Here is a 14,844-nt window from a genome sequence, read left to right as displayed (position 1 = left end):
TCAAAATATTCTCAAGCTGTTCTCTTTGTGTTTGTAACCGTATAACATTCCAATTTGTTTACACTTGAGGCAATTGGTGTTGATTCTTTCCTACAGCACGGTGGCACAGTGGTTAGCACAGTTGCTGCACAGCACCAGGGTATCAGGTTCGATTCCCGGCTTGGGTCACTAGTATGTGCAGAGACTGCACGTTCTCCCCGTGTCAGTGTGGGTTTTTCCTCTGGGTGCTCCAGGTTCCTCCCAGAGTCCAAAGGCGTGCAGGTTAGATGGATTGGCCATGCTAAATTGCCCTTACTGTCCAAAAAGGATAAGTGGGGTCACTGGGTTATGGGCATAGGGTGAAGGTGTGGGCTTGAGTAGGGTGCTCTTTCCAAGGGCCGGGTGCAGACTCGATGGATCAAATGGCTTCCTGCACTGTAAATTCTATGATTCTATGATTCTACACGCTGCAACTGGTCAGTCAACACACAGTTGCAGTGTCAGTTAACACACTGTTGGACCTGTGGCCCCTCACCACGGCAGAGCAGTGAACCCTGGACGTTGTCAGCGGGCCTGAGGAAAGTGCAGTTGCCAGGGTGGAGACCGGCGTCGGGCGAGGAAGTGAGACCCCACCCTCTGACATGTGCCATCCCCACACCACCCTCACCCAAACACCAACCCTCACCACCACTACACCCACATCACCCCCTCACAACAATTCCACACACCCCGAACACCCCATCATAATATCCACTCAAGTATATCATGAGATGCAGACAGGCAGTGATTGACACACCGGATAACCAATGAACACACACGACACAGAACAACCAATAACCAGACACCGCTATAAAGCCCACAGGGCATTAAGGCTCTCTCTCTCACAGGACACGGCCAGGGAGATAGTCACAGTGCACAGGCCAATGAACATCATCACCATGTGATAGAGAGCTAGTCTGGTCAAGTCAGTAGGAGGTTATCAGTTAGGTTAATAGAGTGTCAACCCACAGCAGATTATGTACAGCAATCAGCAGGTTCAATAAAACAGTGTTGGGCCATCTCCTGTGTCGTAAGCCTGTTTCTCGTTTCACTGCATCCAGATTTGGGTGTACCCTCCATCAACAGGAAGGGGTTCCACTCCCTGAACATCCAACTCGTGTGCGACCACCAGATGAGGATCATGCAGGTGTGTGCAAGCTTTCCAGGGAGTGCGCATGATAGCTACATGCTGGGGCAGTCGGTCATCCCCTGCCTCTCTGAGGACCAACCCAGGGTAGCCGGTTGGCTGGTGGGGGATAAGGGATACCCGCTGAGGACATGGCTATTGATGCCAGTACAGGGGCTGGTGACCATTGCGGAGACCCAATACAATGAGACCTATAAGGCCACCTGGGCTGTCATTGAGCGGTACTGAAAATGCAGTTCCGATGCCTCGATTTCTCCGATGGCGCTCTCCGATGGTGCTCTCTGATGGTGCTCTCCGATGGTGCTCTCTGATGGTGCTCTCCGATGGTGCTCTCTGATGACGCTCTCTGATGACGCTCTCCGATGACGCTCTCCGATGACGCTCTCCGATGGTGCTCTCTGATGGTGCTCTCTGATGGTGCTCTCTGATGGTGCTCTCCGATGGTGCTCTCTGATGGTGCTCTCCGATGGTGCTCTCCGATGGTGCTCTCTGATGGTGCTCTCCGATGGTGCTCTCCGATGGTGCTCTCTGATGGTGCTCTCCGATGACGCTCTCTGATGACGCTCTCCGATGGTGCTCTCCGATGACGCTCTCCGATGGTGCTCTCCGATGGCGCTCTCCGATGGCGCTCTCTGATGGTGCTCTCCGATGGTGCTCTCCGATGGCGCTCTCCGATGGCGCTCTCCGATGGTGCTCTCTGATGGTGCTCTCTGATGGTGCTCTCTGATGGTGCTCTCTGATGGTGCTCTCCGATGGTGCTCTCCGATGGTGCTCTCCGATGGTGCTCTCCGATGGCGCTCTCCGATGGCGCTCTCCGATGGCGCTCTCTGATGGTGCTCTCGGATGGTGCTCTCGGATGGTGCTCTCCGATGGTGCTCTCCGATGGTGCTCTCCGATGGTGCTCTCCGATGGTGCTCTCCGATGATGCTCTCCGATGGTGCTCTCCGATGGTGCTCTCCGATGGTGCTCTCCGATGGTGCTCTCCGATGGTGCTCTCCGATGGTGCTCTCCGATGGTGCTCTCTGATGGTGCTCTCTGATGTTGCACTCTGATGGTGCTCTCCGATGACGCTCTCCGATGACGCTCTCCGATGGTGCTCTCTGATGGTGCTCTCTGATGGTGCTCTCTGATGGTGCTCTCCGATGGTGCTCTCTGATGGTGCTCTCCGATGGTGCTCTCCGATGGTGCTCTCTGATGGTGCTCTCCGATGGTGCTCTCCGATGGTGCTCTCTGATGGTGCTCTCCGATGACGCTCTCTGATGACGCTCTCCGATGGTGCTCTCCGATGGTGCTCTCTGATGGTGCTCTCTGATGGTGCTCTCTGATGGTGCTCTCTGATGGTGCTCTCCTGTCCACCTCCCACGGGGTCACCCGCTTTGTGGTGGTCTGCTGTGCCCTCCACAATCTGGCACAGAAGTGGCGCGAAATGCTGGAGGTGGAGGGGGAGGAATATGTGGCCACCAAGGAGGAGGAAGAGAACTAGGATGAGGACCAGGAGGGGCTGGAGGAAGAGCCCAAAGAGGACCCATAGGACCAGCTGGAGGATGGAGGACAGATGGCAGCGGCGAGGGTCCGGCAACCCCAGAGGCTCAGGGAAACCCTCATTCTCACCCACTTCACATAGGGCATGTCCTCATCCATCATTCCCCTCTCCTCACACCCTCCCTTCCCAACTCACTCCCCCCATCCTTCTGCAGCCTCCCCTGCCATGTCTCACCCTCCCAGGGAATGCGCAACATCAAGCCAAGGTGATAGGCGGCATTGGTATAGAATAGATCATAGAGTTTACAATGCAGAAGGAGGCCATTTGGCCCATCGAGTCTGCACTGGCCATTGGAAAGAGCACCCTACTCAAGCGCACCTGACCTTTTTGGACACTAAGGGCGATTTAGCACGGCCAATCCACCTAACCTGCACATCTTTGGACTGTGGGAGGAAACCCACGCAGACACGGTGCAGACTGCGCACAGACAGTGACCCAAGCCGGGAATTGAACCTGGGACCCTGGAGCTGTGACATAAAAGTGCTAACCATTATGCTACCGTGCGGTGTGAATGGCTACCATCTGAAGTAGAAACCTTCAACCGATCCTCTGATGATGTAATTGACCTTCTCTAGATATAGGAAATCCACTGGGTCACCCAACCAGGCTGAGGCACTGGATGGAGTAGGAGATCTCCACCCAGCAGAACTCGCCTCCTGGCTATCAATAAGGCAAAGGCAAGGGTATTCGCCTTCACCGCGCCCCCTGCAGCACCGGCTTGACTGAAACCCTGAAATTAGCCATCAGCGGACAAGGCTCCAACTCGATATCAAGAATCCCTGACATGGTGTTAAAGAAGCAGACCAAAAGCTAAAATGTTTAGGACACAACCAGAACATATGTTTATGATTGACCGGAACAATATTCACACCTATCCTCCTCCCACGAGAAAATAAACACTCATCCTCGCCTTGGTCAGATGCACCACCTTGAACTGCATGGTAGCACAGTGGTTAGCATTGTTGCTTCACAGAGCCAGGGTCCCAGGTTCGATTCCTGGCTTGGGTCACTGTCTGTGCGGAGTCTGCACGTTCTCCCCGTGTCTGCATGGGGTTTCCTCCGGGTGCTCCGGTTTCCTTCCACAAGCCCTTAAAGACGTGCAGTTAGGTAATTTGGACATTCTGAATTCTCCTTCAGTGAACCAGAACAGGCGCCGGAATGTGGTAACTAGGGGATTTTCACAGTAACTTCATTGCAGTGTTAACGTAAGCCTACTTGTGACAATAAAGATTATAATTATCAAGCTGAGCCTAGCACAGGAGGAGGTTGAGTTGGCCCTGTGAAGAGGTTCAATCCACACAACCCCATCAAAAACTAGACCCAACTCACCCTCCCACCTCTTCTTTGTCGTGATATATATAATGTATGGAGTGTAAAGGGTTAACAAGATGATGTTCATGTATCTCAAAACCGGATGGATTTTCCATCAAAGTCTATCAGAAATTTGTGGGGCAGTTGATCCCACTGCTATTGGGCATATTTATGTTTCCTTGTCCCGGGGGCATTGCCGGTTACATGGGCACAGGGCTCTATGTCCCTGATTTTGAAGAAGGATAAGGACTTACAGAACGTTGGTCATATCAGTCTATCTCGTTGTTGAATCATGATGCTATATTGCTGGATGAAGTGTTGGCAATGCGGTTGGAGCCCTGCCTTCCAGAGGTGATTACGGAAGAACAGATGGGTTTTGTCAAGGGTTGGCAGCTGTTGCCCAATATACATCGATTATTAAATATCGTCCTTTCCCCCTCTCTAGTCTAAAATACAATTTAAGATCCCCCCCCCCCCCCCCCCCACACCGCCTAAAATTAGCTAGTCTGAATTTAAGTAAGGAATAGAAGCCAGTAACTTGTTAATAAAGGCTGTCATCCCAATTTGGAGCATACACATTAACTAGGACCAGCGAGGTGCCCGTCAAATACCCACTAGTAATCACCAGTCTCCCGTTCAGGTCTGCCAGGACCTTAACAACCGAAAAAGTAACTCTTTTATTAATTAAAACTGCAGACCCTAGGGTCCTACCATCAAAACCTGAGATGAATACCTGTCCCGCCCAACCTTTCCGAAACCGTGTCTGGTCCCAGGTCCACAAATGGGTCTCCTGCAGAAACATCGCATCAGCATTCAAACTTTTCAGGTGAACAAATATTGTTGACCTTTTTACTGGGCTGTTCAACCTTTTACATTCCAAGTGACCAGCCAAATTGGGGCCTTCCACCCCCCCCCCCCCGCCCCACCCCCCCCCACCCCCATACCCGAGACAGCCATTTCCACCAAGAGAGATAATCCAACAACTACTTAGAAAGTACAGTCATCGAGCCCATCCAAGATGGCCAACATCGAGACAAAACCAGGAACAAGCTGTAGTTGTTGGAACCAACAATTCTACGGACACATGCTTGTAGGATTAGAATAGCGGTTTTAATATACTCACAACAGAGCCAGCCTATTAGCCATTGAACTTTCGGTGAACTGGCCGGCTGACCATGTGGCACTGATCTTTATACAGCAGCTCCAGGGGGAGGAGTCCTGGGCGGAACCAAGGGAGAAGCCCAGTACAATTCTCAAGCATTCCCAGAGCTACTTCCCCTGGTGGTCAGGTAGTGCAATTGCACTTACAATATAGACACATGTATATACAGATTATAATCCGGTGTGAATCACATTCACCACAGTAGTCATCGTCAGAAAACCGCTAGCTAACTTCTTCAGCTAACAGGGCGGGCTCCCACCCAGAGTAAAGACAAATAAATAACCAGATCTTCCACCTTGGCCCTCAGTGCTTTATTCTCACCGGCCAACATTGCCATCTCCAAGGAGGCAATCCGATCACTCTGCTTCGAGAGAACCATCTTGACCCCTTGTAACGCCGTACCATGTGCCTTTACTGTCTCCTCTCTCTTCACCAGCGGCATTCGATTGGGAGCCAGGGCCACTGTTGAATTGTGGAGGCCCTCGGAGACAGCCTACCGCTGCTTCTTAAATTCCCCTGCCAAGATGCCTGTCAGGCCTTCAGTGGAGTGACTTGCGTCGCAGCGGCAGCCTCCGCCATTTTCTCCTCCAAAGAGCCTCGAGAGGCTTCCGAGTCCGTCGACGACTCTTTACATGCTAGCGTCTGTGACCCGGACCTTCTGGCCATTTCGCTTATGTGGGAACCTCATTCCAATTAATTAGTTAAGTTTTAACCCAAACACCCCCCAAAAACTGGGTGAAAAAGGCTACAAATAAACTACCCAGGCAGGAGCCACCTCGTGTGTGACTGCTCCCGACATGTCACGACTGAATGTCCTGTCATTGAATGTCTTGAGGATGGTTAAATTCTATCTTGTTGGAGATGGTCATTGCCTGATACTTGGCCCCAATGAAGGTCTGAATGTAAACAGTACAAGGACTCAGTAGGAAGTTTTAATTAAAATAGGTGAATTCAACATCAAATCAAGTACAGAATGAGAAATAAAGAGAAGGAAATATTTGATTAAATGAGAGAGAAGAAAAAGAGACAGAAAGTAAAAGCAAAGCAAAAAGACATTTTTTATAAAATCTCCAAAAGCAAATTAAACTTCAAGGAATGATGCTCCATGCTTGTGGTAGTTACGTTTAATGCCAGAGGGATTGATTGATAGTTATTAACAATTATCACATTATTAAAAGGGTGATTAGACTAAAATGGACATAATGGGTTTAGTACGCCGCACCACGTATCAATGGCCTCAGGCCATTGCCTGAGCCCCCCCCCCCCCCCCCCCCCGATGCTCCACACCTGACCAGCCGAGATCCCGACGGCGTGGGTCTCTCATGGTCTCACCCATTGGGAACTCGGCGTGGTAGCTGTAGACTCAGTCCAGTGCCGTCACAGTCAGGGGAGGACCAATCCACGGGCAGGGAGGACATTATTCGGGGCTGGGGGGGCTGGGGCGAGATAGTCCAGGGCGCACAAGCCGGCCGAAGAGGGGGGGACTATTTTGCGGGCCGGGTCCGCGAGCGGCTGCCGCCATGTTTCCCGGCGCGGCAATTATCCAGGGCGTATCGCAGCAAGAGCCGGGTGCTCTACGCTGCCGTCCTGCTAGCACCCAGCAAAATGGGGGAATCGATGACCGTTTTGCGCCAGTTTTTCTGGCGTAGCACGCCGGCGTGGGAACACAGCCCCAGAGTCGGAGAATCCAGCCCGACATGTCTTTCTGTGCTCAGTTTAGTATTCATTTACTATGCAAATACAGAAAAGTCATGCCATTCAAAAGCAGTAGTAACTTTCGATAGAGCGGAAACCAATCTATTAACCCGAGTCCCTTACTTGCACAATCTCCCGAGAAGCAGCCTGCCACCTCAGCTGGTGCACTAAAAGGTGACTGGCTTTCTCCGCATGTTCCACCAGCCGCTGTCGCACCACCCTCCCAGTGTGACTAGAATACATGGTCTCTCCCCTAATGACTGCCTTTAGGACCTCCCACAATGTAGAAGGTGAGATAGCCTCACTCTTGTTAACGTAATGTACTCCCCAATGACAGAGGATATGTGCTCACAAAATCCTTTGTCTGCAAGAGCACAGTGTGGGATTCTCCTTTGGCCGACGCTGAAATTGGGGCGTGCGACCAGGAGGAGAATAGCTCTCGACGGCGAAATCACGTCAGGCGCCCGTTTGAAATTAATCGCGATGCTCCGCCTCTCGAAAACAGAGTCAATGGTGGGTTTTGATGGTGTTCCATGCAGCACCGGTGCTAGCCTCTCACCGGGAGCGGAATCGGTGCAGGTGTGGTGCCGATGTTTCTGACATGAAACTCCACGGATTCTCCGTTGGTGTCAGCACTTCGACTCAGAAACGGAGAATCCAGGCGCCGTTGCCGCTCTCCCCTAAGAGGTTTACCACGAGCACAGTGGTGGCGGCGACCCTAAGAATCTGGGGACAGTGGAGACGGCATAGGGGGAAACAGGGGACTCGATGGAGGCTCCATTGGGTGGCAATCATCGGTTCATCCCAGGGAACAGGGATGGGGGATTTAGGGGGTGGCAAAGGGTGGGCATTAGTAAATTGAGGGACCTGTTTATTGGCGGGAGGTTTGCGGGCCTGGGGGAACTGGAAGATAAATTTGGGCTTCCCCAAGGGAACATGTTCAGATACTTGCAGGTAAAGGCGTTTGCTAGGCGGCAGGTAGAGGGATTCCCTTTGCTGGCCACGCGGGGGGCGATGGACAGAGTGCTTTCGGGGGTGTGGGTCGGAGAGGGGAAGGTGTCTGACATCTATAAGGTAATGCAGGAGGTGGAGGAGTCGTCAGTGGAGGAGCTGAAGGCTAAATGGGAGGAGGAACTCGGGGAGCAGATAGAAGACGGGACTTGGGCGGATGCCTTGGAGAGAGTCAACTCTTCCTCCTCATGTGCGAGGCTTAGTCTCATCCAATTTAAGGTGCTGCACCAGGCCCACATGTCCGGGACTAGGATGAGTAGGTTCTTTGGGGGTGAGGACAGGTGCACCAGATGTTCGGGGAGTCCAGCGAACCACGCCCATATGTTCTGGGCATGCCCAGCACTGGAAGAATTCTGGAAGGGGGTGGCGGGGACGGTGTCGAGGGTGGTTGGATCCAGGGTCAAACCAGGGTGGGGACTCGCGATTTTTGGAGTGGCGGTAGAGCCGGGAGTGCAGGAGGCGAAAGAGGCCGGTGTCCTGGCCTTTGCGTCCCTAGTAGCCCAACAAAGGATCTTGCTACAGTGGAAGGATGCGAGGCCCCCAAGTGTGGAGGCCTGGATCAGTGACATGGCGGGATTTATAAAATTGGAAAGGGTCAAATTTGCCCTGAGAGGATCAATACAAGGGTTCTATAAACGATGGCAGCCTTTTCTGGAGTTCCTGTCTCAAAGATAGGTATCTTGGTCAATAGCAGCAGCAACCCGGGGGGGGGGGGGGGGGGGGGGGGTGTTCCTTATTGTAGTTTCTATTATGTAAATTAATATTGTGTTAATTTGCGTTGTTGTTAAAATGCTGTGTTGTTCATGGGTTCATGGAGGTGGGGCGAATGTTTATGATTGCTAATACAGCATTATTGTTATTTTTGGTATTTTATTATGGTTCGTTGTTGTATAAATTCAAAATTTTTCAATAAAATTATTTCAAAAGAAAAAGAAACGGAGAATCCAGCCCACCGTGTCCAATCTCCACAGCTGGTGTTGAGAAGGACCGGTTCTAACACCAAATAACCAAAATGTGGGGCTTCATCTGAGTTAACAATTGCCAAGTACCCCGCCCTCTTCATCACAGGAAGGAGAGACCTATCCACCACACAAAAGTCAATCTGAGAGTCAACCTGATGGATACAGGAGAAAAAAAGCAAGGTCCTTAGCATTCGGATGCAAAAGCCGCCAAGGATCTGCCCCCCCCCCCCCCCCCCCTCCTCCCCCCCCCCTCCCCCCTCCCCCATTGGTAAGCTACAGCACAATGCCATTTTGCAATGCTAACTGTGGAGTGCTGCATCCCAGATAATTAATATTGGAATTTATCCCGGCATCTGCCACTTTCCTGGAGTTGCTGCACGCCCAATTCATGTGCACCACCTTAAACTGTATCAGGCTCATCCTTGCACACGAGGAGGTCCAGTTGACCCTATACAGTGCCTCACCCCATACTCCCCAATTGATCTCTGCTAAACATCTTAATGAACAGGCAACTACGTACAAGTCTACCTCATTTTCCTATGGAGCCCGTGAACCACTCGTTAGCAAGACAATTGACCTCTGAGAAAAAGAGGCAGAAGGTGTCCGATGATATGTCTGCCAAAAGGCTTCAACCTCTACAGACAGAGGATACGATGAGAGTAGAAAACTGCAAAGGCAATGGATGGTCTAAACAGGCAAAGGTACTGTGACCAGCAGGTCCAAACTCTGATCTGTTTATGATGGATGAAGGTGTTGTTTTGCGACGGAATATGAGAGCTCTGCTCAAAGTATGGCAACCATTTGTGATGCGACCACCAGAGCAAGAATACAACAGTCCTGAAACATCTCAAGAAAACATGAAACCAACACAAACAGAAGAGGACGTGCCAGTTCATGGAGAAAATCAAATGCAAATGACAAATAGTAAAGAACATGAAGAACCGGTGCCAGTTCAGCAAACTCTTCAGGAGATCTACACGAATACGGCACATGACCCTGGTGAGACCACATTTGGAGTATTGTGTGCAGTTCTGGTAACCTCACTACAGGAAGGATGTGGAAGCATTTGAAAGGGTGCAAAGGAGATTCACCAGGATGCTGCCTGGTTTGCAGGATAGGTCTTATGAGGAAAGGTTGAGGGAGCTAGGGCTTTTCTCTTTGGAGCGGAGGAGGATGAGAGGCAACTTAATAGAGGTTTATAAGATGATGAGGGGGATAGATAGAGTGGACGTTCAGAAACTATTTCCTCGGTGGATGTAGCTGTTACAAGGGGGCATAACTATAAGATTCAGGGTGGGAGATATAGGAGGGATATCCAAGGTAGGTTCTTTACTCAGAGAGTGGTTAGGGAGTGGAATGGACTGCCTGCTGTGATTGTGGAGTCGGACACTTTAGGAACTTTCAAGCGGTTATTGGATAGGCACATGGAGCACACCAGAATGTCAGGGAGTGGGAGAGCTTGACCTTGGTTTCGGACAATGCTCGGCACAACATCGAGGGCCGAAGGGCCTGTTCTGTGCTGTACTGTTCTATGTTGTATCTGCACATAAATACCAATAACTTCAATCTCAATGTTATTTAATAATAATAACCTTTTATTGTCACAAGTATGAAGTTACTGAGAAAAGCCCAGAGCACAGTAGCATTCCTAGATACTGCTACTTACTAAAAACTAATATAACAATTAAAATCACCTCAGTTCGGCTTGAGATACAGATGGTTGAATCAATAAGTGCTAAATGTTCTCTTTTACTTGAATGGGGCGGTGGTGGGGGGCAGTGCAGGGGGCTTCTGAAAGGATCATGACCAGGTTATGCGTTTTGTCTGATACAATCACAAGTTTTTTTAGTTTGCATTGCATGTCGCGAAAATTCTGCAGTACCTTCCTGCTGCATTCCGGTAACAGATCTCAAGGTTAACTTGAGACACTAATGCAGTTAACGTCAGAACGCAGGCTGGCGCTCATTAATTTGTCAGCATCTGTACCGAGAAAGCACTTCCCAAATTTATTTAACGCAACCTCTTTCCCCTTCCATTAATTTTAGATATATGGTCACAAATTCATTCTCATAAGTGCTTTCATTCGGGACAGACACTGGTTTCCTAGACAACTAATGGATATTAGTAATGGAAATGATGCAAGGAGCAGACTCATCTTGATCTCTCAAAATTCCAAAGGTCATATACATGCTCAAATTCAATTAGTGTCCTTCAAATGGTTTCCAGCTCCCATGATATTTTTGACTCACACCCACAAAATGGCAGAAACCCAGCGTGACTTTTCCAAAATGTGATGTATTGACAGATTTGGAATATCAAAGCTATTTGAATAATAAAAAACAATGCAACTTTAGGTGCGCAACCAAATTAGCATCTGATAAAATTAATTGCGAAACATTACTAGTCTCTGAAGACATTTGCGTCATTAAATAATTGATCAGACGGTGACCCTACCCAATAATTAATTTCACTGAAATCAAAATCCAACGGAATAATAAATCAACATCAATAAGTCTGCAACAATTAAGTCCAAAACTATCTTGTTCTGCCCCAGCCAAAAACCTTTGCTAACTCTGTACCTCTTCATTGTAGTTAACTCAGGCTAATCCAATCCTCAGTGTCCTCTTTTCCCCTCAACATAACTTCAAACTCCACATACCCACCACTACAGAGATTTTCTCTCACCAACCTTCACATCTACCTCACCCCCCAATGCCACTGAAGTGGGCCTATTCCTTTGCCATCTCTGGGCCCAATTACGTTTGATAGATTTCTTGCCGTTTTCCCAGGTTTTTCCCTTCAGAAATACGAGTTTGATCAGAACTCCACTGCCAAATCTCTTCATGTCCTGATATATTAACTTCAAATTATTTGCTTTCAATGAGAAATGTCTCCATTATCACAACCCTCTCTACTTCTCCAATCTCTTGGACAAGTAGTCTTGCTTGATTTGTTACCTCATATGAAGTAAATTTAATTTCAATTTAAGAACGAAGCTACAGTTTATCAAATGTTATTGTTGGCGACATGCTGTCTAGAGTGACTTGGCAATAGGCTAATGAGGTCCTCTGAGATCTGCGATCAATTTCAAAGGCAGAACTCCCTTAAAACAAGCCATTTTCCTGAGACCTAACTCTTTACTTTGCTGTATGTGATTGTCTTGGTGATCTAGGATAATTATTTATTTATTTAGAAATACTTTATTTAATACATACATAAACATTTTCAACAAAATAGATTTCAAGTTGTACCTGTCCATTCTGTTTTTATGCGGCACTTGAAATAAGTCTTCACACATTATGTTGTATGATTCATAATTCAATTTACTTTATGTCTAAGATCTGTCTCTTTACTGATGACTCAAATTGCCTTGTTGCAGTGTACATGGTGAGCACAACCATCACCTCAACATTAGCAGAGTTGCATTGTGTCCCCATTTTTACGCTTAACACCTTTTGTGCCATGGTTGCAAAGACACCCACAGCCCTTCTCTACCTCACCTGGGTGGTCAATCTTCATCCTTGATCATGGATAGTTGAGCACTGAAGGTTTATTCAATGGCGTAAGTAACAGAACTCAACTCCATCCTGTCTTTTTGTCCAAGGTGAATACGTGAGCACTTTCCACTGCAAGATCACCGGACGATAATTGGACCTTGTTTTTTGTTCTCTCGGTTGCTAAACTAAAGAGATTAAGGTCAATTATAAGGCTCTTAAAGAGGCCATCTAAACTGAAATAAGCTAACCCAGCACAGATGAAGGAAACAATCTGAGACTTTCCTGGTCTATATGCCAGAATCGCATGTCATGCAGCTCATTCATCAAATTAGCCTTTTCAATGTATTTTATACCCAACAAAAGGGTTAGGATATACTCATTTAAAAATATCTTGTGTGGACTTTTTCCTGTGTCCACCATATACTAGCGGTTAGACTGCCAGCTCATTCTGGAGCGTGGACTGGAAGAGATTTTCCACATTTATTTTGTATTCAGGTCAATTCTATGCCATGACTACAATTGTTCATTTGTATCTAATGTGTGATTGTATCCCTGTTAATTAGATTCATTGGGCTGAATTCTCTGCAGCCCCGCAACGAAATCCCGTTTGGCGCAAGGGCGGAGAATCGACCTTTACACGAGAATCGGGCCCGGCGCCGCTCCCGTGACTCGCCGGTCCCTGGAGAATTGCTCGCACGCTAATTACGCGGCGCGGCTGGGGGGCCATTGCCAGAGGCCCTTCCAGCGATACACCGGTCCCGCCGGCCGAATTCCCGATGGCGTGGTTCTAACCACGTCTGGCCGGTCAGGACTCGGCTGCGGACTCAGTCCATGGTTGCCCTGGTGGGGGGGGGGGGGGGGGATCAAGCACCGGGGGGGGGGGGGGGGCTTATGGGCAGTCGGGACGGCAATCAGGCGGGTCAGATGGAGCGGTGCGGGGCAGATCGGTGGGATCTTGTTTGTTGGTCCAGGGCCGCCGGCTGCGTCCACCATCGCATTTGGCACGGCAGCTGGAGGCCATCGCCGTGCGCGGACTCGGAACTGGAAATGCAGGGGCCCGTATCCACAGCCAAAGCTGCGTGAAGATCCCCGCGTCCCTGCCAGCCTCCTGCAGGTAAGAGAATGGCTCTTTATTTTTTTCAGGAAAGTCTGTCGTGAAACACCAGCGTTTTTAACGCCTGCATGGGGGACATAGCCCCATATTTGGAGAATCCAGCCCAATATGTATATTTTCAAACAATTTCTTTAAAGGGTAATATTCAGTCGTTACGTAAAATTTGCCTAGATAGCCAAGTGTTTGCTAAAAGAGTCTGTAATGGTGTTCTAAAGGCCTATGCTTTGCTAACTGTAAAGCCGAAGGAATGTCAGATAGAATTTAACGTGTAAATTTACAAAATACAGGAAACAGCACTTTAGAGCCAATGAAGTGCAGCAATTGTTTTGTAGGGAAACACATATTGATGGTTCCACTATCTCACTGAGTTTGGTATATATTACAGTGTGGAGCTGTTGCATGGCAAATTTAATATACTCTGTAGTAATGTGTATATATGCGGGTATATAACTACATCATAGTGTAAGACAACCACTAGATGGCAGCACTAGGTCCATGTATAAATAAGTGAACTCAAAGGATCTTGGGTCTCTTCGAACCAGGAGTGACTAGACAGCAGTTAGAGAGAGAGATATAGCATTGTTATACTTATAGTTACATATAGTTAATACTGATTTACTTCATCACCAGTGATAGTTCTGTAAGAGTGAACAAACTCATTAGTATTTAACTTGTCATTCATTAAACCTATTTTGCTTTGAATTGAAGATTTCTTTGAAATCTAACCATCAGACCATTCTGGAAGTAAAGCAAAGAGTAACAACATGTTACAAACAAGCAATATAACACACTCATCCTGCATGCAGTGCACCACACTGCTGCACAATGCATGCAGTGCACCACAAGGCACAACGCGTGCAAAGTGAATGTCAGTAATGAAAAGAAGCTGCTTAAGATTTCTCTGCACCAAACGGCTTATTGATGAATAAACATCTGGCAGCTGGGAGGCGATTGACCAGATGGTGAGATCACAACTTGATGATATTATTATTATTATTTTTAAAATAAATTTAGATACCCAATTACCTTTTCCAATTAAGGGGCAATTTAACGTGGCCAATCTACCTATCCTGCACATCTTTTGGGTTGTGGGGGCGAAACCCACGCAGACACGAGGAGAATGTGCAAACTCCACACGGACAGTGACCCAGAGCCGGGATTCGAACCCGAGTCCTCAGCGCCGTAGGCAGCAATGCTAACCACTGTGCCACCGTGCTGCCCTACTTGGTGATATTATAATGTTTTGATTGCTCTGCCTGAACTCAAACTGAAGATCACATTCAGATTGCAGGTCTGATGTTAAATTGTTTGGTGCTGGGGGTCTGGAGACGTGTCTCCAACGTGACGTCATCTGAGGTTATTAGCGTCGCACAACATTTTCCAG

The sequence above is a fragment of the Scyliorhinus canicula genome, chromosome 2 (genome assembly GCF_902713615.1).
Source record: "Scyliorhinus canicula chromosome 2, sScyCan1.1, whole genome shotgun sequence".
NCBI lineage: Eukaryota > Metazoa > Chordata > Chondrichthyes > Carcharhiniformes > Scyliorhinidae > Scyliorhinus > Scyliorhinus canicula.
Note: the sequence above shows the minus strand (reverse complement) of the source record.